Source organism: Betta splendens, chromosome 1 (genome assembly GCF_900634795.4).
Source record: "Betta splendens chromosome 1, fBetSpl5.4, whole genome shotgun sequence".
Lineage (NCBI taxonomy): Eukaryota > Metazoa > Chordata > Actinopteri > Anabantiformes > Osphronemidae > Betta > Betta splendens.
The window spans coordinates 11139457-11163882 of NC_040881.3; the positions used below are offsets into that span (position 1 = coordinate 11139457).

Consider the following 24426-nt stretch of genomic DNA (forward strand, 5'->3'; position numbering starts at 1 on the left):
GGCAGATTCACGATAATGACTGTCGGAGCTGAGAGCGAAAGTGCATTTCTGCTTTTAATATACGGGTCACATCAGGGCTCATTAGTGGCTCAAGCCGAGCGCCCTCCGACCGCAGGGAACTGTGAGAATGCAGCGCGAGGATTCATCGCACGGATATGAGACGCGGCCTCGACTCGCGTTAAAATGCGACGCTGGTAAATTAATGACAAAGTGACACATCTGGCGTGGTGGTAAATAAATGAAGCCTTTGGAGCAAGCTTCCTCGGAGATTCCCGACTTCAAGGGAAGGGGAGAAGAAAGGGACACGCGGGGGGAAGTGCGTGTGATTGAAGAGGACCGGAACACGCTGAGATGGACGAGCAGAAACAATTTGGAGGTTTTCCCCGTCTTTCGTCTCCTATCTTCTCGTTTGTGCCTTGATTTATATTCCTCCCAGTGTTTCCTCACTCTTCATCTTCGCCTCTATTTCGTCGGTCCCGTCCTGCACTAAGCCCGGAGGTGAGAGCGGGGATAGACAGCAAACAGACACGGAGTCGGAGCCGGACGAGGACGGCTCTCTCACACCCCGTCAGGCTGCGTTACTGCACGAATGGGTCTGAGTCCAGAGAACACATCACATCCCAGCGTTACGGGCTGCTTGAAATTCAGGCGAAGAGTCAAAAGTTACGGTGACTCCATTTGCCGAGGCCCCGAAAATCACCGCTGCGTCGTGCACGCGCTCCGTCTGAAGCGGCCGCGCGCTCCACGCCTCCACTTCCTGCTGTGTGCGTGACAGAGGACCGCGTCTCATGCGGCAGCGGCGTGGTTTATGGGCGGCCTCGTCTGCAGGTGCGACCTAATAGGCTGAAGAGCCGGGACTAATTTAAAATAATACGTCCTGCTGGAACTGTCGCGGTGCTTTTGCGGGGCTATTTTGCACACGGGCCAGAAACGCAGCAGTTCCGGCGGCTCCGTTATTTATTGCAGTTTATCAGCAGAATGCGTTGCTTTATGTGTGGCTAAGCTAAATGACAATAGCGGCTCATTTGTCACGCATGTACGTGTTCCATTCATTCCTTATATCCCCTGCTCAGCTCCAATAAACCTCCAGGTCTCAGTCCAACAGGAAATGAAGGTCTCCAGTGAATTTCTCGTGCTGTGAGCACAGTTTTTAGAGCAGTTTCAACCTAAAACCTAAAAACTATTCCCATCGCCTTATTCCCTTGCAGATGTTTGTTAGTTGTTATTGCATTGGAATTGGTAGAGGTTCACCTTTATTGATAGAAACTAACAAACGTCTTGTGACCTGCCGAAAACCTTCCTTTTGACCCAATAGTAAGTTTAAGCACTTGTCTTATCTGAATTCCAGAGGAGCTGTGTTATTTACATAGAGGCTTAATATGATTAGTGGCATTTCATTTTCCAAGCTTTGTCCCATCCAGATGTTTTGCATCTGTTTGCATCCCGGTGGTGAGGCGTGACTGGCTTCAGAGACCTCGGAAGGTTCCCACGCCCACCTCAGGCCCCCCTGTGCTGTAAAAACACACCAGCGGCACATTACTAGTTATTATACGGGTTCACCTCCATCATCCAGGATAAACATTGTCCTCTTTTATTCATTGACCCCTGAAGTAGGAGGTTTCCCTCTAAGTGGAGCAGAACATTCCTAAGGTCTCGTAGCCCTTGACTCTCTCTCTACCGTATCTCTCACTCTCTACCTGTGCCCTTGCCCTTTAAGCTGAATATAGCCTATACGCGTGTGTCTTTTTATGCAGGGTGTACGGTGCAGTTTGTGCGCGTACAGCTGTGTGTTCAGTAGTAAACGTGCGCGCGTGTGAGACAGGGGGAGTAAAATGAGGACATATGGCAGAGAATTCCCAGAGATCCCACCTAAAACACTGCAGCATTCGATGCATAAATCACCCAGACTGCTGAAACACACAGAATAACTCTGCGCTTACGTTTACAAATCCACGCGTGTGCATACAGTACACGCACAACTGCACGGACCTTTGTGTTTCTCTCTTTGTGAGGATGTTAGCGCGACGTGTGCTTCCATCAGGACTACACCCAATGCTGAGCTTTAACTGACGCTAAACTTATTTCAAGACCTAAACCTCAAATAATTGTGAGGGTTCATTTTATTTCCAAAAATATCAAATCCTGCCAGCACAGATAGAAAGAGTAGCACAATGAGGCTTCATTTGCATTTACTGTACATCTTCACGGGTGGCGTGACATCACACGTGTGACATCATCTGCATTCTGATGCACTCCTGTATTTGTTTGTGTGTGTGTTTGTGATCAGCTGATCAGCATAGCACTGTACAATAGCGAGGGCAGTGCTACAAATCCTGCCCTCCAGCTCGGGTCCACCCTGCACCCCCCCCCCCCCCTCTACCCCCCTGCCTATTTCTCAGGTTCAGCGCAGGTTCTCTAATGCTATCACTCTAACCATATGGTGGGAGCATCAGTTAAATTGCTGCTGTTTCAGCGCTGCCTGGCCGGCGTACAGATCAAACACACACACACACACACACACACACACACACACACACACACACACACACACACACACACACACACACACACACACACACACACACACACACTGGCCTGTGTGCAGATCCAAACAAAGCCATATGGCCCTTCTCTTTCTTCATTTATTCCATGCAACTGTGGTGCGGCTGAAGGACAACAGCAGCCAGCACCTGCCTCTGCAGGCCACAGTACACAGGAAGAGGGATGATGTAAAGTAGTGCACATAGCGCTTTCCATTTGGTCTGATGTCAGCCGAGATCCCCGCCCTCCTCCTGCCCAAATCCACTTACGCTCCATAGCCAGCTACACGGCACGAAAGAAGAATGTAGGAGATTAAATTATAAGATGAAATTAAATTCTGCATCTTATCAGCACTGCAGTGCGCCGCGGATGCACTTTTAGAAACCTATAGACCCGTCCTGATTGCACGCTTCTCCTCGCATAAGAGAGGTCAGAGCCGCACATGCAGAGTTTATCCAGCAGGATAAAGGCAGCGCGTCCGTGTGTCTTATCTCATACCTGTAAGTGTGTGTGCGCGCTTGTGTATCTGTTTTGTGGGAACATGACTGTGGATGTTTCCTCTCCCTCCAGCCATTAGAAGGGGCTCATATAACCAGCCTCTGGGCCTCAGAGAGACACACTCTCTATAAATACACACCACTTAAGGGCCTGTGGGGTCCACGATACACACACATGTACACTCGCACACACAAACATAAACACACACAGACACACAAGCGGCAATTTCACTGCTCCCTATTAGGGCTTCAAATGGATGTTTATACTTGTGCTTAATAGGAACCGGCCTTGAAATTGTACACTTGAAAATTTAGCAAGGTCACAAAACTAAACTTTTTACTGAACTGCAAATAAATTCCGTCTCCCTAATGTCCCTCTTTTTGCTCAGCCTAACTATTTCATATGGCACTCGTATGTGGCTTTCATTAAGTTAATGAACAAAATCTGTTGTTTGTGGAGAAAAAAATTTCATTGTTAGAGTTCAGCATTTATTAAATAAGGCTTTAGCCTTATGGTAAAACATGGTGCAGGGAATATGATCAAACTGCGCAAGATCCCAGTTCTGTGTGTGTGTGTGTGTGTGTGTCTGCACGTGCGTGAAATGTACAAATCTTCTTCCATCTGTATTTTAAGTCTTTTAGCACCTTGTTTTGGCAGCATGTTCACTACTTTTATCTAGTACCACAGTAATGGTCAGGACAGCTGTACACACACACACATGCACACACACACACATGCACGTACACACACACGTCCGCTTTCACCAGTGAATGAGCAAACGCGCGCACACATCTGCCCACGCGCTTTCTGGAGTCCTTCCTGTGGTTGATGGTCTTCAGAGATACGGCGTCCTCTCTTCACCTGGCCTCGGGCATCGCAGCCCCATTTTTACATCAGAATGTCAAGCCTGTTCAATTTTCTATCCCCCCATTAACGGCATCCCAGTAGAGTTTCTGTTAGCATGTCCGTCTGATAGTCTGTTTGTCCAGCTCATCTGAGCCTGTTTTTTTTTTGAACACCATCTGTCTATCTGTCTGTCTTTTCAAACTGTCTGTCCATCTGCTGGTTCTAGCTGTAAGTAGCTCTCCAGTTAAAAGTCCTGCTGCTACAGTGGCTACTGATTTATCTGGTTGACGTCAGGTCACTTAATCTATTTATTCAGAAAAACATGACTTATGCATAAAAAAGCTATTATTGCTGTTAATAATAATGCTATGTTCTCATAATTCGAAAGATTATAATTAAAGTAATTGTTTTGCCTCAGTATGTGTTAGTAGGGATCAGCATGTATTTACTTATTGTTATTGGTAAGTGATTATTCATAATTCCTGTGTGCGTATGTACCTTTTATAGTGAGGTGACCCCCTGCTGTGCTTCAATTGGCTGCGCCAGAATTTCCTGATGTGCAGCCTTTGAAGTGAACCGACACTGTTTTAATTGGACCATTACCTTCTCTGTTTTTTTTTCTTTGAGTCTGTCTCTGCCACACACAGACAAAGTGAGGACAGAGGAACTGGGACCGGTCCGACTGCTGAACAAACTCAACAGCAGGCTAGTGATGCAAGCGGCATTAAGCTTTTAATTGTATTAATTAATTTAATTGGTGGTTATACATTTTTCTTTATTTTCTAAGCATTAATCTCTCTTTCTCTCTCCCTGCACACACACACACACACACACACACACACACACACACACACACACACACACACACACACACACACACACACACACACACACACACACACCTGTCTGTCTGAGTATTTGAGTATTTGCTGTAAAAAACACATGCAAGAATAAGTAAAAAGATAAAAAAGATAGGAAGGAAATTTTAGTGAACAAACAAAACAAAACAAACTATGTATATTTAGTTCCGCCACAGGTTTGTGGGGCGCCGTGACTCACCAGAACAAATAAACAATCCTATTTTAACACAAACTTTATTCAGCCGGGAACCTGTTTCAGTCGTGCTGCTGTGCGATGGAGACTTTCTGGCTGCTCTCCCACTCACTGAACACAGTTGTCAACCTACAGCCACAGATTCACTGAGCTGTACAGAACAACAGGTCACGTCCCCACAGATTTCAGGAGGGGTTCTAATCGAGCGAAACAGCGCCCCCGTAGATGTTCATGTTGTCAATGTGTGGTGAAACACTGCATTGCATGCGTACCACTGGGAAGTTGGTATCTGATTAGTCAATCAAACGGGACTGACGTCATGTCAATGCCAAACCGTGATTAGCCAGGATTCAGAAGGGAAAGACACTGACTTCACACCAATAAAAACGACATCCAAGTGGTTTGTTATACTGATAGTATTAGCATTTTCATTAATTGCGGTTAAGGAGTCATTTGTTAGTATTTTTTTGCCAGTACCAACATGATATAATTAAATTAGAGCCAACTAAAATTAGAACTACATCTGCTCTCACAGATGAATGAGACATTTTGACTAAAAACAAAACAAACAAAAAAACTTAAGTGTGTACAGATCTGCTAGCTCTAAACTTCAGCGGGTGTTCATCCAGCTAGCTAGCCGTGCTCGTTTATATGTCGTTAGGCTAGCCACGCTAGAATAGCTAGCTGCATGTGTTAGTCTCCTGTTTTGCTTCCATACAAATATTGAATGATTAGAGATTGTGACTGCTCAGCTTTGCAGGTCTGGGTTGCTTGTCTTTTAAACCATAATACATAAAAAAAATTAAATAATATATAATCAAAGTTTTATGCAAACATGCACTGATTGATTGACTGATTGATAATGATTAAGGATTTGAATGCAGTTATATAATGCAGTGGGCCCAGGAGCATGTACCAGTGCGTACGAATGCGGGTCAGAGATACTGGAGCTCAGCTGAGGACTGAAGAGCAGCAATAACAGCCTAGAGCAGTTTGTTGAGACAATGCAGCACTAAGCGGTATTAATTCATTTCCATACCTGCTTACTGATGAGTTGAGCCAAACCTAGACATGTAGGGAAAAAAAAACATAGACTGAGCAGGGTTCTCGTGGGTCACAGGATGAATGCAGGCACCAAAAGCAAACCTGGGGGCGACTTCAGCTCTTCCATTTACCTGCCTCAGGTGGGGAGCGAGCAGAGCCGAGATTCAGCCCTCGCTGTGAGCTGACACTATTAGCCACTGATCCTCACAGTCTGGCTACACATTATTCCCTCCTCTAAGACAACTCAGACGAGGCCCGCTCTGGCAGGAATCGCGGTGCGGGAGGATTGAGGTCTGCCTCGACTCGTACACCTCAGGGAGCACCTCAGGGGTCTGACACCGAGGTTTAAGGTGCTCTGAAGCTCAGTCAGCTCAAATCAGAGCTGTTGGCAGGGTGAATTCCTCTAGGCGGATAGACAGCGGTGCACATTACTGCTGGAGGAACGCAACAATACGTAGGATGCGCATTTACACAAGTGTTATTGTTGGTAAAGTTGGAAATCCAGCCTCAAATCGTTTGCAGTAATCGTAACTAAAAACGTATCACTCTGCAAACTGTATTGTTTGCAAAAAGAGCTTCACACAGTTTGGGAGGCTGGGCTGCTCTGAAACGAGAGAAGGACCAACACTGAAGGTGGAGTTTTTTAAATTGTGCTGGCTTTGCCTTTATGTGCGTGTGTGTGTGTGTGTGTGTGTGTGTGTGTGTGTGTGTGTGTGTGTGTGTGTGTGTGTGTGTGTGTGTGTGTGTGCGTGTGTGTGCGTGCGTGCATGTTCATTTCTCCTGCATGTGGTGATCCATTACTCTGTCAGCGGTTTCCCATGATGCTTAACAGCAACAGGAATATTTTGTCTGGAGGAAATGACTTCATCCTCTGGAAGACAACACCACCTCATTGCTTTCTTCCGCTCAGCATCTCTGCCACCTGATTCTTTCACTCTTACAGTAACAGTGTACACATCACTTCTCCCAGTGTCTGCTCCTCTATTTTTTTCAGACCGCTTCTGCTCTTTCAATTTTCTGTCTTTGACTCAATTCTTTCCCGCTGTTTCCCTCCCACTGCACAGTGTGTTTGTTTTAACAGACTCAGCATCCTCTCGTAGATGGTTTGGAATATGTGTCCTGAATCATGGATGATTAAACTACAGTAACAGTTTGAATATGGCTTATATAAAGACAAACACATCACATTTTATTTACACTTTCCTTTTTCTCTCACTAATATAAAACACACAATAACAGACGAGCATTTACCTTCATGCATCTCTAAGTCTCTAACTGACTTGGTTGCCCATTTTTAGTGAAAACGTCAATTACAGTCTAAACCTACTCAGACAACTTCAACAATAAACTGGTGTCTACATATGTTTATGCTAAGTTTCAATACATTCAATACAATTTTAGCCTGCCATAGTAGCAATCACTGCACCGTGTGACTCACCCTGGCGTCGTGTGCTTGGTTTTTCCATCCTAGAGCCATCCAAATGTACCAGAATGCCTGAAAAGCTGGATGTTGCATAAAAGAGGGCCTTTAAACACATGGTCAATGGATGTGTAGAGTATAACTTGTTATAATCTTTAGAATCATTTTGAATAGTGCCAGGAGATTGAAGAGTTAGAAACAAAACGGTATCGATAAATGAGTATATCCTACTGTAATCAGGGTATAAGCTTCTTCATCTGCTCCCCTATTGTTCAACAAGAGGATTTCATAGTAATATGTGAAGAAATAGTCTCAATAGGGTTTTGATTGCAGCATTTGTCTCAATGGGTCAATACCTTGTTTGTCTGCAGTGTGAGAGAGATGGAAGAGACGAGCGTTCATGTAAAATGGTCTTCTCGCCGACTTATCAAATGCACTCAAGAAATTAAACCTTGACATGAAGTTTAAAATTATTTAAACCCTCCAGGTTTTACTAAATGAAATTATGCAATGAAATCAAAATAAATTCAGGTTGCTTCAGTTGATCCACTTTGTGTGCAGGTCAGTTGAAAGCATTTTAGAGTGGGATTGTTGGCTGTTGTCTTCATCATGAATTTAATCCCATATTGTTCTTAACTGACATGCAAAACTAAAAGTTATAATAATGGGTACATAGAATAATCAATGGCTACAGTTCTTGTTCTTCTTAATATCATTCAACCAGAATATAATTTAGATTTAGGTATTTTAAGATCTCTAGTGCTGCGAATGAAATACAGTTAAATCATCAAAAAGTGACTGTACACAAAAATATCCTTTACTACAATTACAGAAAGAGTAGATGGAATGAATTACTTCCACCTTTGGTGCATGAAGCATTTGCTAAATTATGTTCCTGTTCCAGGAATCGTGGCATGTCTGAATATAGTGTGTGTGTGTGAGAGAGAGCCCGAGTACAGGACTGTGTAGCAGCCCATTCAAATCCAATTAAAGCAACGCAGGGGGGTTCGCAGCATCGTTCATTCATCTGCCGCTGGGCTGCTCCTCCTTTCTGTCTTTCCTGAGCTGCCTGTGGATGATAGTGAGGCGACTGGGCGGGTGATCAGCCTCCCACTTCCTTGGTACAGTATGTCGTTGGGATGTTTTGATGCCATGGCTTAAGATTCAGTGGAGGTTATCGTTGTGTTTGTGGGCGTGATGGACCGGCTGTTTGTTCGCCCTGTAATTTCCCGGTTTATTGTGCGCTCCAGCGTGACTTAACTCAGCCTCCTGTTTTACTGTAGCATTCATAAGTGGTATATAATAAATTATTTACAGCTATGAGGCAGCTTTGAACTGGCACGTGCACAGTTCACAAATGCTTTGTACAAAATAATCAACACATACATTTCTTTGGATGTTGATTTTTTAAATTTGGTAAACTAACCTTCTGACACGACATCAGCTTGACTACTTTTCATCAGTGCATGCGCTATAAGTTGACCTGTTGCTACAGTAGACTGATTTCTACCTTTCTCTGTGTCTCTACTCTCATCAGCTGACAGACTGTCTTGTCTATTTCTGTTCATTTCTGTCTACAGAAGACTCTTCAGTGATCTACTCTGATTGATCTTAGCTGTTTGGACATTGCGTTGATTGTGTGATCACCTGATATTTCGGCTCCGTAGGTTCAATTGAGATTCTCTTTTGCGTTTTATTATGGACAATACTGTAACTCTTTTTGTAGACTCGCTTTGTCTGTGGATGTTCAGAATTGGATTTTCTAATTTGTATATTCCCAGGTACAGAGCTTTGCTGCTTATGTGCTGTATGGTTTGGAACTTGCCTAAGATGGATGGATGGATGGATGGATGGATGGATGGATGGATGGATGGATGGATGGATGGATGGATGGATGGATGGATGGATGAATGGATGGATGGATGGACGGACGGACGGACGGATGGATGGTACTGAAAATTATCAAATGAAGATCATTTTGCAATAGGGATGCATTCATTATCACAGGTGCCTGAATACATTGCTCCATGGATGTTGGCTACAGTCACAAAATAAATAAGAAATAGGAGGAGAAAAGATGGATAGTATAAATGTAACCAAAGAGCCCAGAACTACTTCCAAACAGATTAGAGGTGAACTCCAAGGTCAAGGTACATCAGTGTCAGCGCCATCCGTTGCTGTTTGAGCTAGAATGGATAATGAGAGGAGAACTCCACCATTAGACCAAATAATACTGCAAAAAAACTGACTTTGCTAAAATAAAAGGAAAAAATGATGATACGTAAAACAAACAAAGTTCATCCTGGAGAAGGCTCGGCCATGGTGACGTGGCTGCAATGCAGGGTACAATGAAGTCTTCAGCTTGAGTGAAATGTGCTTGATTGCTTCAAGAGGTTTTGCAACATGACATAAAATTATTAAGAGTGAGCAGTTTTCGCAGTCTCTCTTTTAGAACTGAGCCACAACTCAAGAGGGATGTCTTTACTTTTGTCAGTTTTCAAGTTTATGTTGATGTTTTATTTCTTTGTCTTTGTGTAACTGTTGAGTGTGAGCTGAGACAGACATGGAGTCAGACAACTCATTTTGTCACCGGCCAAATTCTAAATTTAAAGAAAAATGCAGTAAAATATTCATGGTGGTTTTAGTTTTATTCCAATTCTTAGTGTATTACTTAATACTGTAGGCTGTAATAATCTCCTGTTTATCCAGTGACTTCTGCCTCTGTCAACAGAGAGTCTATACAGTTATAGTATGTGACAAAGGAATCTATGTTCTCTGAAAGAAATTAACCTGTAGTTTTTATGGAGGAGATAAAGACAATGGTTTGTTTTAAATTATCTCAAAACCCATTTAATAGATCCAACCACCGGATCTCTGATATTGGCATCAACAAACCCTTTTAAATATACCGACATTACATCAACCCTCCTTTAACATCTTTGTGTACATCGCTGAACGTCTTATCAGTTGATTAGAAGCAGATTATGGCACATTTCATGGTTTGTACACTTCATGTCCCCCGACATTTTGTACAAGAAACCCAGTGGCAAATTTGGGACCTAGTGCTAAACAACAACTCTCACATGGCAGCTACAGGGTGTCCCTGTTGGCAGAGTAGGCAGTGTTGCCTTCCAGGGCTGCTACACTATCGCCACCAAACAGAAGTGTGTCTCATTGCCAAATTTTCCCCTTCAGCACTCTTGGTGTAACAAACCTTCTTTGGAGCCATAACCACGCCATCCTTCAGGGTAAGTTACATAATCAAGATAGACATTGATCGTATAGGAAAATTAATTAGGCAGCAATAATGATGGCGCAAACACAATCAGCAGCAATGCAGTCAAGCTCATGTGTGTGCATCAGCCCAAAGGCAAAATGTGTGGCGCTCAGAATAAACAAGATTGGAAAACAAAGCCTCAGATGAAGAAACGCATAGTTGTACTGGGACTTAATAAAAGCATTAAAGTCAAGTTGCATTGAAAAATGAAAAGATACGTTTTGATTAAAATATTCAGCTTTCTGTGTATCTTCATTTGATTTCATGTCCTGTGTTTTTCTGTGACTATCTTCTTATTTTTTATTGATTTAAGTTTTTGGGTGGTGGTGGTGGGGGGGGGGGGGGGGGACTTTCAAGGTGAGAGACTGAGTTCATACCTCACCGTGTGCTTGTGGCAGCTTTAAAAATAAAATAATGAAATACTATTTCATTTTCTCAAGCAGCTTTTTCAGTGACCACTTTTGTTTACTTAGTTAAAACTTAGTTAAAACACTCATTTCAACGTGAGGATTTACTATTTCAATTCAGGCAAGTTGCTGTTAAATTAAAGCTTTGTGGACTTAAATTGGCCACAGAGTTTGCAAGGCTGCAAGGCTCGATGCTAACACAACTTTACAACTGCGTCATCTGACGGACTAAGCAGGCGCGACGCTGACGAGAACCTTAAGTCTGATTCAGTGTCATGGCAACAAATGCACTGACAAACATGTATTCTTTTCATTCCTGCGCTCATCAGTGCGTTCCTCACCGCGTGGTCTAGGTAACTGGTGCTATTTCTGTGGACAGGCAGTGCTAAACCGAGCTGTTTAGTCAGGCTCATCGTTATATCAGAATATTCTGTGGCACCACTATTTACTGTTTCATATGAAGGCTTACAGATCTGCAGTGTTGGCGTTACTCACGCTCCCTTTTTGTCATAATATTCATGCTGTCCATCATTGAACATCTAGTTAATTAACCATGGATTGTTTTTTACCATTAACTTCAGTATAACAAAGTTTGATGCACTTTTTGCAAGGCTATACATTATGAACAAGTAACTGCTGTGCTGACTTTCAAACATGCATGTCAGATGTGATTTGTATATGTTACCAGCTGACTGCTTACTAAGCCCTTTTTTCATGGGCTACATTTCGACAGTTGGCTTGATATAAGTTTGTATGTGTGCTCGGGGGACTGCTGTTTCCATTAATGTCTGTACTAAGATGCAACTCAGCTTTCTGAATTATGTAAATGAGGTGCTGTAAATTCATGACAGAATCAATGGCTTTCATTTTTATCAAATCAATCAGACCTTTAGCCGTCCACAAACTCCACACCACTGCAAGATACAGTACATGCACACAAACGTGCACAAACACACTGCAGGGCCTTATATTAATCCCACCAAGACAGGCCTTAGAATAATGAGCTTTGGAATGATGTGTATGCGGTCATAAATATAATTTCTGCGTTTAACCATCAGCTGATTCATGATAATGAGTGTCTGTGTGTGTGTGTGTGAGAGAGAGAGAGAGAGGGAGAGAGAGAGAGAGAGAAAGAGAGATATAGAGAGGGGCTTTTGTTATTAGTCAATTTTTGGGAGATCCCACCCTGATAAACTGTAAGTCATATGAGATGAAGAGTCTGTGCATTTTAATGCATATAAAGTTACACTCTTTCTCTATTTCACACACACACACACACACACACACACACACACACACACACACACACACACACACACACACACACACACACACACACACACACACACACACACACACACACGTGAATACAGAATTGCTCCTGTTACCATGGTGGTGGTGTGCCAATGCTAAGCTGTAAATATACACTGACACTTTGTAATATATCCTGATAGTGTGTGATGAGTAAAGAGCTCGCATTGGGTGCATGTTTAGCTGCCATGTTTACGTCTGCTGAAGGCTGGAAACGTAGGAAATGAGTGGTCAAGGTGAAACTAAAGTGGGATTAGACATCTTCAGACACCTGTCGATGCTCGGACATGCCCCACTTCATACCTTTTTAAAAGTTCATATATTAGATGGGTCAGGCTCGTAACTCATTCCAGACGAGCATGAACCCACAGCAGTATTTTCTAACTGGAATTTCTTTCTGCAGAGGCAGAATTTAGATCTTAGTTTAAAGTGCCATCACTGCTGAGCCCTACAGAGGAAGACATAGCTTCAGGCACTTCTCAGTTTCATGTCAGTCATAACAAAATCTGCGTCAAACACTGATGCCACGTCTGTCTTTAAGATTTTCTGGGTACCTTCTTTGTGTACGATTTTGTAATGTTGATATGTCATGTTTCATTATTTGTCAAAAATGAAGCAGCGTGTGAAGAAGTGAAGACATCTGTTGTGGGTAAACTATAGCAGGTAAGACACGTTCTGTATCTTTAAGATCACCATTCCTTTCTTTTACAATACAATTGATATTACTTGCTGTTTATTCCATGTTACTGCAATTGCAAAAGCTTGATTTCGGTACATTAAGTAGTTATGATTTTCCCCACAAGCTGCTTTGGAGAGAGTTCTTTAATTTTTAATTATTTTTCTAAGCTTTCTTCCAATTAACATTCGACTGCAAAAAGGAAAATAATTATGTTTGTCTATGTACATCACATTTTAAAATTTACTCATTTTAACACAACTAATTTTTCCAAATCTGTGTGTGTGTGTGTGTGTGTGTGTGTGTGTGTGTGTGTGTGTGTGTGTGTGTGTGTGTGTGTGTGTGTGTGAGAGCACACCTGTAGGTGCACAATCATGTTGGCATGACAACATGACACTTGGAAAGGGTTGAAGGGTAGAGAGGGAAAAGAGGAAATGGTGCTTTCTCCATAAATAGACAAGTGGAGGTTTCACATCAGCTTTGAGAGGAAACCTGAAACCTGTGTTTGTTAGTGAACCTAATTTAGACGTCAGCTTCAAACTCAAACTAAAAATATCGACTTTAAAAAGTATAAATATTAAAATATAGGAAAAGTTAATCTGATCAAATGTCAAAGAATAAAATGACCCCAAAACCAAAGTGAATTTGACTATATAAACTTTAACGCCAACTTTTTAACCCCTCACGCTAACATTATGAACTTTACAGTGTGGAGGGAGACGAGCGAGTGTGTTTCTGATTATGACTGTAGCTGAGATTGTGTATAACTTACAAATTTATTGGGTTCGAAGCACTGCCTCCTCATTTAGGAAAGGCTAAATCCAGCAGCAGTCATTATAAGACATTAAAGTCATTCAATATGGCTGGCATATTGATTTTGTATATCTGTCATCCGCTCATATAATATTTATAAAGAGGCAGCGTACTTCATTCCCCCATAACCACAGATACCAGCAGAGATACAATTAAACACTCGTGTGTGACCTTACTGTCATTACTGAGCAGTTTGCTGGAACCATTGCAGATTACCTACACATCCATATAACACAGCCGCAAAAATGTCTCTGTTATGAAATGGGTAGAATTACGAGACAGAAGAATGGCTTTGCTTTCAATCAAAGGCGATAAAATAATGAATCAAACGTCACATGTGCTGCATGAAAAGCTTAAACAGTGGGAATATTGTCATCTGAATTATTAATCAAGACCATTCATCTGGATGACGGTAGGAATGTCTGTCTCTCTACCATTTACACAACCACAACTGCACACACACACACACAGAATACACTTTCATCTCGGAAGTTATTGCCTTCAAATGGGATGAGACAAAATGTAAATCAAGAAACTTCTCATTGCCTGAAAGAGACGGAAAAGTAGAGACTTAGATGCTCAAGGGGATGAAGAGGGAGGTTGATAGACAGCAGTCGCTTCAAACTTTTAAAAAAATGCAGCACATGGAAGTCACATATAGAGTAAGATCCGCTGTGCACATGTGGGTGGCTGTGTGTTCCACACAAAACCGCTCCTCACGATGCACAAAATACACACTGAAAACATGCCATTCACCAGCGGAATCCGTTTCTGCATCTTTTTTCCATCTTTGTTACCAAGACAACAGACATATAAGAACTAACATTTTGTTCAGCTCCAATTTGCCCCCGGCTCCTTTTGCTCCTAGGTCAGAATGCTTGAGCGCATCCAGTATTATATTATTACCCAACTAATGATTCAGTATCTTAGAGGAAAAAGAAATCCTACACCGAGTTCGCCTTGCATGCAAAGCAGCGGGGGGGGGGGGGTGAGGGAGACTTGGAGAGGAAGCTGAGGGCGATGAAGGAGCGCTGTGGCTAACACCCACAGTGACGAACGCGAGGCAGGAGCGATGGTACGGTCTAATAAAAGCCACAGTCGCTTTATTTGCATATCATTTTGTTTTCTAATTGGCGTGTTTATTCAGTTAGGGGGATGGCAATCAAAAGGCTTTAGTAATGAGAGGCTGATAACCTGCTGTATGTTAACACAGCTATTAACATTTATCACGCTGTCACACAAACATGCCTCGCAGCCATTTACTAATGTCCTAAGCACTTTTATTGCACTACGTCTTCACGTCGGTGCTTTTGTCTGCACTCTGTTGCCACCGGCTTTATAATAATTACATTTAGACTTTTTTGGAGCTCTAAATAGAATTAGGCTGAAACGACGGAATCACAGTGACACACCGTGACACTCCATCAAAATGAGTCTGTCTGGAGTTTTAAAAAGGCAAAGCGCTTCCGTGCACTTCGTTAAGATCTTTCCAGCCTCTTAGCTTTCATTAAGATTCACTAGGCCAAGGTCATGCAGGACTAAAGCCATGTGTGAATGCTCAGCTTCCTCCAGCAGGCTGTGTTTTTTTTTTTTTTTGGAGTCTTCCTGCCTCTTTGATTTCCCTATAGAAATCTATTTTTTGCAGCTGCCTTCTGAACGTGCGTGTGGCGCGTCGCCTCCATCGCGCCCGATGAATTGTCAGCGCTCACGTCAGACACACGCGGCAGGAAATCCGCGCGCAGGTCGCGCTCGGCGGAACGAACCGCACGCTTAAATGAGGAACGGCGGTCGGAGCCGATGCGCCGTACGAAACGCAAAACAGTCAGGACACAAATTAGCAGAACCTTTGTCAACAGCCTCGTGCGCAGACATTACTTGTTCCTGACTCGTCTGTTTCCCCCGTCCTTCAAACCTGCTCCTTTTGCAAGGACGAAACCGCCTTCGGACGCATTATGTTACATTTTGACACTGGTGGCACACGTTCAACACCTGTAATATAATAAAGTATATTAATAATAGTAATCATAGTAGTATGATCATTTACTCAACTCTAAATGGCATCCACTGAATCTGGGGCCTGTTTTACCAGTTCCTCCACCTTCCCTGACGCGAAGAACACGTTAGACCATAAACAAGCTGAATGTTGTGCTTCACGTGTGGTTTTGTGTGACGCATGATTAATTAGTTTTGTGTCTGGTTCCATCTAATTGTTTTCCCCTACGGTGGCAGTATCAACACCATCATGCAGAAGTCGGTGTGTCACTTGGAGGACATATAATTTATCAGCTATTTCCTGCTGTTCATGCCTTGCAGCAACATATTTTTAGACCCACCTGCTACAGGAAATGCTAAAACATCCCAGGCATTCATTTGGTTTATATATGACGACTACTTACAGTAGGTGGCTTTAAATGGGTTTTTCACACTCTGTGCAACCAGCAAAAGCTAAGCTAATTATAATAATAATGCAACGCAATACTACATAATAATTATAATTAACTGCTTACCCTCAGTTCGCTTCAATCATTTTGTAAGGTCACAACATGCATATGCTATGCAGTGATTGTAATACTTGGTGGATATAAAACATTTCTTCATAATTGTCATGTTATATCCTCATTTAGCCCCATGCTGTTTTTATTTATATGTGCTCAGATTCTAATTCATTATTTCTAGCCCCTCACCCATAGTAATCCTGCAGCGTGGATTTGCAGGATAAAACAGAATGGACCATGTGGAAATGTTTAATAAGGAATCCGCTGGGATTCCTGCGCACTATGCAAATGAATGGAAATCTTCTGGCATGCATCGTAAGTTGAGCTATTGAATCATTGGAAGGTATTTTATGTAATTATGTTGAGATCATAAATATTATAGAATGTTTAAGGCGTAAGGAAATGCAGAGCAGACTGTGGGTTTTTCAAACCTCTGGCTTTTTAAAACAACTCTGAAATACTTGTTCAACATTTACATGCATAATTCCACTACATTTGAGACTCATTATGCACTGCCGAGCGTTTAATGTATGCTCGACACACACATAAATACGCAGCACAAACAAATGTACGAGCACATACTACTTTTCTGTTAAGTAGAAATAGTTTTCTTGGAGGTTTTCAGCTGAGTTCAAGTTGTATTATGCAAACATGCATCCACTGAATGTTGCATTTGTAAAAATGAAACACAGCCATAAATTAGTCATATTTAAATAAAACACAGGAAACATGGTGGAGTGGTTGCACTTGCTACTTGCTAACAGCCATGGTTAAGTGAGCCATTTTAAAGTCAGTTTTTATCTAATGATTTCAACTGCAAAGCTTTTAAATACAAGAAGACGGAGGCAACAAGAAAAATAAGTTAAAAAGTTTTAAATTCAGCAGTTTTAGACTAATGTGACGCTTTCATTTCATTACCGACTGCTGGGTTGGACAATTTTTATACATATCGTCATCTCTTGACTTAACAAATGATTTATACACAAGTTGAATGTTGAAGGAATCAAGAGCAGGAAAACAAATGAATGTGTGAAAGAATCCTGTCACACTGTCTGACAGGAGGGTATTAATGCTCACAGAGGAAACAAGAGCGACCGGAGGCACATGTTCAGGCTTGTGTCTCGTGGCTGCACAGCATTTGAATGTCAAGAGACTGTTCTATTTTTCTGTGGACCTTTGCTGAGAATGTAGGGAGATATGACCGATTTCCTTTCCCGGTACTGATGCACGTTTACCTCTCCCAAAGCCAGTCATGATGAGGAAATAATTACTTTGGTAATCTAGTTCACGATTTCGTAGAATCATACAAAGTGGAACAGCTCAAAATAGCCAAATATTTAAAGAAGATATTTAAAATATTGAGCGACCCTGTTCCACCACAGGCCTTGTGATTTCCGCTCTCCTGGACCTCTTTGTGTGTTTGACTCATGTCCTGTGCTTGTGCTTACTGAGTCAAAAGAACAAGCTGTGATGTCAAAAGGGAGACTTTTGGACGCTGCTGTTGCCTTTTTGGAGTTTCACACTCCAATAAGCTTTATTTCATAGTCAAAGGTGTGAGTACGTGTCAGTACTTTGAACTCCTCATTCCAAGATATATTTACTGGGGAAGAATCCAACCCGTCTTTACTCGTGGCCTCAAATACCAACGCTTCATTTCTGTAAAATAAAGAAATTTGTTTAATGTTTGATGAAAGATGGAGATTAGATAATTTATAAAACAATTAGCTTCGATTTGATTCAACCAAAAGAAGCCTATTGTGTTTCAACAACATGATATAAAACCAATGACTATTATTAAAAAATCTTTTGTACCTATGTATATTTACAGCTATAAGTAATAGCAGTGATTCCTTGTAAGCATCCCAGTAAGTCAGCATCAACATTACTGCTGTACGCAGCATCATCCTTTATTTTAGTCCCACACAGTCACATGTTAGGGCGTCCTCCACCTAAATGGCCTAATTAAATGCACCAGAAGCGCTGAGCACACGCAGAACTGCAGACAGTGGTTCAGTTCAGGTGGTCTCATGTGGTGCTTTCTCACCGATACACACTTAAAGTGGCTTTTACTCATCAGTGCCTCTGTTCATGAAGGTGATGATGATGTATGACTGGTGCATGCGCTGTATGACGGCCAAGTACCATCAGTGTAGTCCAATTAACGTCTACTCTGCTCGCTTCTCCTCTGTGCTATAACCTCTGCTGCTCCAACTTAAAGCTACTGTGTTTAACAGATTCAGGTTGAACATAACTCTGTTCTATCTTTTCTGTTGATGAACCCCACAGATAAAACTGCTTCTTATTTTGCTGTTGTGTCCAATATGCACAGGTTTTGTATATTGGTGGGTTTCTGTAACTCTTTTACTGTTGCTGCATTGTGCGTGCAGGTATGTATGTTCTGTTCGCGCGCGTGTGTGTGTGTGTATGTGTGTGTGTGTGTGTGTGTGTGTGTGTGTGTGTGTGTGTGTGTGTGTGTGTGTGTGTGTGTGTGTGTGAATCAGAGGAAATTATTGTGTGATTAACTCGCCACCGAATGTTACTGAGATCCTGCACTTCTCTTTTCTTGCTTGTCACAACTTCTGACTAGCTCAGTGAAAGGTGGCACACACACACACACACACACACACACACACACACACACACGCACGCACACACACACACACGCACAGACACGGACTGTCAAGCTTATGACACACTCTTCATTTGTGCCCTGACAGCTCGGTGGTCGTTCTCGAAGGAAGAATTGACAGTTCAAGGTGATGGGTACTTCCAATCAGTTCAGTGTTTTCGCTGTGTGATGGAAGCTTTGTGTACAGGATACGTCTGTGTGTGCGTGTCACCACACGTGTACGTCTCTTCTTTTGTAGTGCGGCTCGCAGTAGGAGATAGCTGACAGGTGTCCCTTCTTCTTATCCATGCAATTCATCACCCTACTGGTGGTTGGGGACCTTTGGCTTCTTCCAAACGCCCATAGAACAAAATGCTCTCACTTTACTGCTTCCCCTAAACAACAATAGGCCACAATCAAATGTTATATGCCTGGAATATGATGTGTTAGCACCCTCGCTGCTACAGCCCTCTTTCTGTCCTCGCTCATTATCCATACAGTGTCACAGGCATGTCATCCAAGCAGAAAGGAGTCACGGCATGCTGTGCAGCCTCGGAGACTTTAAATCTTTTGTTCTTTCTTGCTTAAGAATAAAAAAAAGTGTTCCAACACTCAGTGTGAGCCGGCTGTCAGAAATAAACCGTGGCTATCAATACCACTCGCCACATATCATTATTTTACTCCTTTTCAATTAATTATGAAAGCGTGGTGAGACAGTACTTTAGATCTCATTTCAGGCTTAAATTGGTTTGTGAGCATAAAAACCTTTATTGTGTATGCCCTGCGGCGAGCGCACACACACACACACACACACACACACACACACACACACACACACACACACACACACACACACACACACACACACACACACGTAGACATAAAAATATGCTGTGAAGAGAGAGTTTAGATACGGATGTTAATGTATAATTTTGTATCTGGAGCTCGCGGCCCCTTTTCAGGTTATCGACTGGCTTATAATCAAATTTTATTGGAGGTGAAAATCTCTCTCTTCATAGACGTTTGTTCCACTGGAAGGTTCTCTTTTACCGAAATGCACATTCCTTCACTCTCTCCTTGGTAACAGTAGCTCGCGCTGTGGGGAGCCTCTCACCGCCACCCATCCACATCACCACCCCCTGCACCTCTTCTGTTCTTTTCATCCACTGCTGCTGTACCAAATCAGCTGGTGAGGGCTTTAAGGGAGAGATGGGGGGGTTGCGGAAGCGTGAACCATGGTGAATAACAGAAGCTTAAGGACAGGACTTAAAGTTGAGATACAGATCCAATTCCTGGCTTTGTTTCTATTTTTTCCCTTCTATTTCTATCGCTCCAGCGTTGCTGTCTTCATCTGCCCCATCTCTCTATCTCTCTCTCTCCCTCCCTCCCCCTCTCTCTCTCTCCCTCTCTTTCTCCACTGAAGGAAGGAGTCAGGCAGGGTGATAAATAGGTGGTGTCCGATGTGCTTCTCCTCTCCTGTCATTCTTTTTCCCCCCTTCTTCCTCTTCCACTCTCCTCCGCTCCGGTCTCGACTCGCTGCGCTCGCGGCCCGTTCGCTCCTGTCAGCAAAACGACCGGCGCTCTGGCGCGCGGGGACAAACGCGCGCACGCACGCGGTTTCGGCGCCGGCCGCGCCCGAGCGGCCGTGGGACGGGAGCGCGTATGCGAAGCGATGGCGTGGGGTAATGGTGGAGATTCGCAAGGAGCCACGGAGGCACAAACACACTCACAGCCAGAGTCTATTAGTGTTCACCGTGAGCACAGTCTGGATGAATTAACATCGGGTCACCAGCATCGGCTTTACATACGCGCTTATGTATGACAGGCTCATTGTAGCTACCAATATGTGTGTACGTGTTTAGATTATTTAAAAAAGGAAGGGTGAAGCCCGCAGTCTCAGTAGGAGAGGCTGGTCAATACCTACCTCAGCCGTGATGAATAGTGGCCTCGGAGTTAAAGCTTTATTCCTGCTCCCCTCTAGTGACATGTGTCCTCCCAGAAAGCCATTATCAAAGTAAATGTCTGCATCTGGAGCAGGACCATATATTTAAGGCTTTAGGAGCGGTGAACGGTGTGCAACTCCCTCGTCCATTTGGAAAATCTTTTGAAACCACCACCTGTCTGGGTCTCAAGATATCAAGGAACACGGGCAACACATCGCACGCGGCATCCGGGCTTTAATATAACACAGCCTGTAGTGTTGGGTCCCACTCTCCAAACATCCTCAGCGGCGGTGCACTTCCCCTGACCCCTCGCTAGCTAAGAGAGTGTGTCGCTGGAGCTTTATTAAGGAACAATTGGTGTGAGCATCCCCTCAATGCCGCCATGCATCACCTGTTCTATAATTGACGAAGCTATGAGCCCGTTAATGATCCTCTGCTTGACCCAGGGCCTCTATTTGCATTGTTTTAAGCTTAGCGCATGGCTAATAGCTAGCCCGCAGGCACGCAACCTTGCTAAGGATCGAACAGCAATTTCCTTCACGCCGAGGGCGAGCTCCACCACATCATTTGGAAAACAAGAGTAAAGGTGCCTGCACACCAATGCAGCCGCCCGCTCGGCGTATTTCCTGTTGCAACCCGGGCTGTCGTGCACACATGCGCACAGGCCGAACCTGCGCGGCCCGGGGGCGTGTTGAATAGGAACAGTGAAAGGTGCTATTTATTTAGCTGATAAGAGTGAACCTGTTAGTGGAGGGGGCTGTGAGAGAGAGGCTCCAACACCCACAGAGAACTGCCTCTTTACTTAACCCAGGAAGGTTCTTTTAAAGAGGTCACTGAGGCTAAAGGAACACACTAGTGGCACAGGCCCACCTCTCACACACACACACACACACACACACACACACACACACACACACACACACACACACACACACACACACACACACACACTGTGCTATTGCTACAGAACGTGCCTTTAAATTGGGCTGTAAAAATGCATCTCTTTCTTGCTCCGGTTTATACGGGAATTCAATCCAGAGCAAGAAACGGGGTGTGAGCAACAGTAAAAGAAGTGATAAAAACAAATAAATCAATTTAGATGCAGGATTTATTCTCCAATCACAGAGAGCAGTGAGTAATAAAAACTGTATTACACCAATGATAAGCTTGGGTTGCAATTTTCATTTACGTGCACAGCATTTGCATGTCTGTGTTTGTGGGTTTGTCACATTTGTTTCTATTCGTCTAGTAGATATACAGTGTCATAACCAATACCCAGGCTCTATTTCACAACACAGAACCATCTACAGATGTTATAGTTCCCTCCCACCAGTGTCCTCATACTATGTGTGTATTTCTTTTTTTATGGTGCTTATTATTTTGAAAGTCAACAGATATAAAAGACTCAGATTGAGTGTCATTTGACAGATATAGTGAGGAGGATATCGGGAGAGGGGCAGCAAAATTGCCTCAAATCGGAAAACTATACAGGAAATAATTTACTTGGACTGTATGTCTCCAGGCACTCAACGTTTAGAATGGGTTCTGCTGCTTTAATTGAAAGGGAAAAAGAGACAGGGGAAAGAGAGAGAAAAGCTGTTACAAACAAGAGCATGATTTATGAAATTCATCCCTCTGTTCGTCAGCGCTGGCTCATTATGCATGCACAACAGTGCGAGTGTGAGAAGACGGATGAGTCGTCCCGGTGGCTGCGGAAGAGGAATGGTGCCGCTAAACTCCGCCGGTAATCAACTGGTGAAATTAAACATCAAAAAAACAGGAATGATTGTGTGCGGCAAAGCGATTTGTCTGCAATTAGCGGCCCGGCGCATAACTCAGGCGCGGGCACACATAAACACATTCACGGTTAATGGAACAAGACGTGTCACCGGGTGTGTGTTTGTGTGCGTGTGGATATACGGCGCGGGATAACCATAAAAACAGTTTAATAAACTTGAGAGACATTAACAGGACCTGGGGCAATTGGTGAACAGCTACTTCATTTGTCAACAGCTCGTATTGAGCGCTTTCTGAGAGGCGGCGCTCGTATTTATGGCCTCGTCGCTGTCATTTGTTTCTGCTGTTTTAGTTGAAATGAGAGAGTGGAAGGTGGGAAAGGCCACGCCGGAGAAACGGCGAGGTCCTTCTTGCAATGTGATGAATCTCTGGCGGTATTTTTTGTGCGTTATCAGAGCCGCTGTCGTGACCTTTACGGTGTTCCGTGATCAAACAGCGTCTTGTGAAACGTGCTCTTCACAGGACGACGGCCAAACATTTGGGTTTGACCCAGCACCTTAATACAAAGCCCGACGACGGCTCCCGCAGCTGCTCCGAGCTCCGTTCTCGCCTCACACTTTCTCTGTATATCGGCAGTGTAATTTATCAGCTTATTGTTGCGAGTACTGTTTACCTCAGCAGGGGGGCTGCACGGCTCACACCCGATGTCACAGCCGACAGCGTAGCAGAGAGCTTCACCGGGCCTTCGTCGGTAGCTAACAAGCCGCTCTCATATTCCCTCTGTCTAATTGAATTTGCTGCATCACAGCATTACGAGCTGTCTGAGTCTAAGCCCATACGTTTCGTAATCCTTAACATGATTGCCTGCGGTCGTCTCGTTTGACGGAGGAACATGTGCCGTAACAAGGCGAGTTGAATTGGAGCAGCTGCAGACGTCGGTAGTACTGGTGGACGACTGCGCCGCGCAGATGTGGTCAATGCAATTTGTCAAATGAAAAAGCAATTTAAAGGCGCGAGACATCTGAGGCCGAGTTACTTGTGGGTAAAAGAGGCGGTTCATGCGGTGTGTGTGTGTGTGTGTGTGTGAGCGCAATTGTGTCTGCGCGCGCGCGTTTGGCTTATGCAAGAATAGTATCTGATTATGTTTCACACGTTTGAGGAGAAAGTGTCTAATGAATTTGCCAGCATGTGATTGATTTGAGCGCTTCGAGTGCTCACCTCCGTCTTCTCCACCTGCCCTTCTCCTCCCTCTGTCTCACTTTGCCTCCCCACCAAGTGTTGATTGAATCTCCTGCTTGTCTATGTGTTGATTCCCTGCATCACGGAACAAGGAGAGCTGAAGAGTGGGGGCTTCATCACAACACAATGGCACAACGGGATCCATCACGTGTCTTTGCAAAACATCCCTACTGGCATTTTGACGGCTAATGGTCGAATGAGTTCAAAGTTCACCTGTGAGAGTCGAGGGAGTCCGGCGAGCGCGAGGAGCCGATAAAGCTCGGTTAAAAAGCAAGTGCAAAAGTAGAGAGGCTGAAACAGCTGTCTGCGGGTGAGAGGACTGGTGGGAGGTTTGAGTCGTCTCCTCAGCTGCAAGGAGGAGGAGACGAGGAGACCGGTGACAAGCCGGCGGCGCCCGGTGCTGATGCTGTTCCTGCAGCGGAGGCGAAAAAAACCCAGAAAACAGTTAAACATGCTGCTGCTACTCAGTTCAGAGGCAGGTGAACAAACTTGGTTTTAAAGTTGGAAAGTAAAAAATA

At 43.7% G+C, this 24426-nt stretch overlaps 1 long non-coding RNA gene across 1 annotated transcript; it reads right to left on the reverse strand.

Moving 5' to 3' along the window:
• Positions 1-22044: 22044 nt before the first annotated feature.
• Positions 22045-24426, reverse strand: LOC129604281 (uncharacterized). Its single transcript, XR_008695047.1, has 3 exons — positions 24122-24426; positions 23888-23983; positions 22045-22684 (listed from the first exon to the last, which is right to left on the reverse strand). It is a non-coding gene; the product is annotated as an uncharacterized LOC129604281 (long non-coding RNA).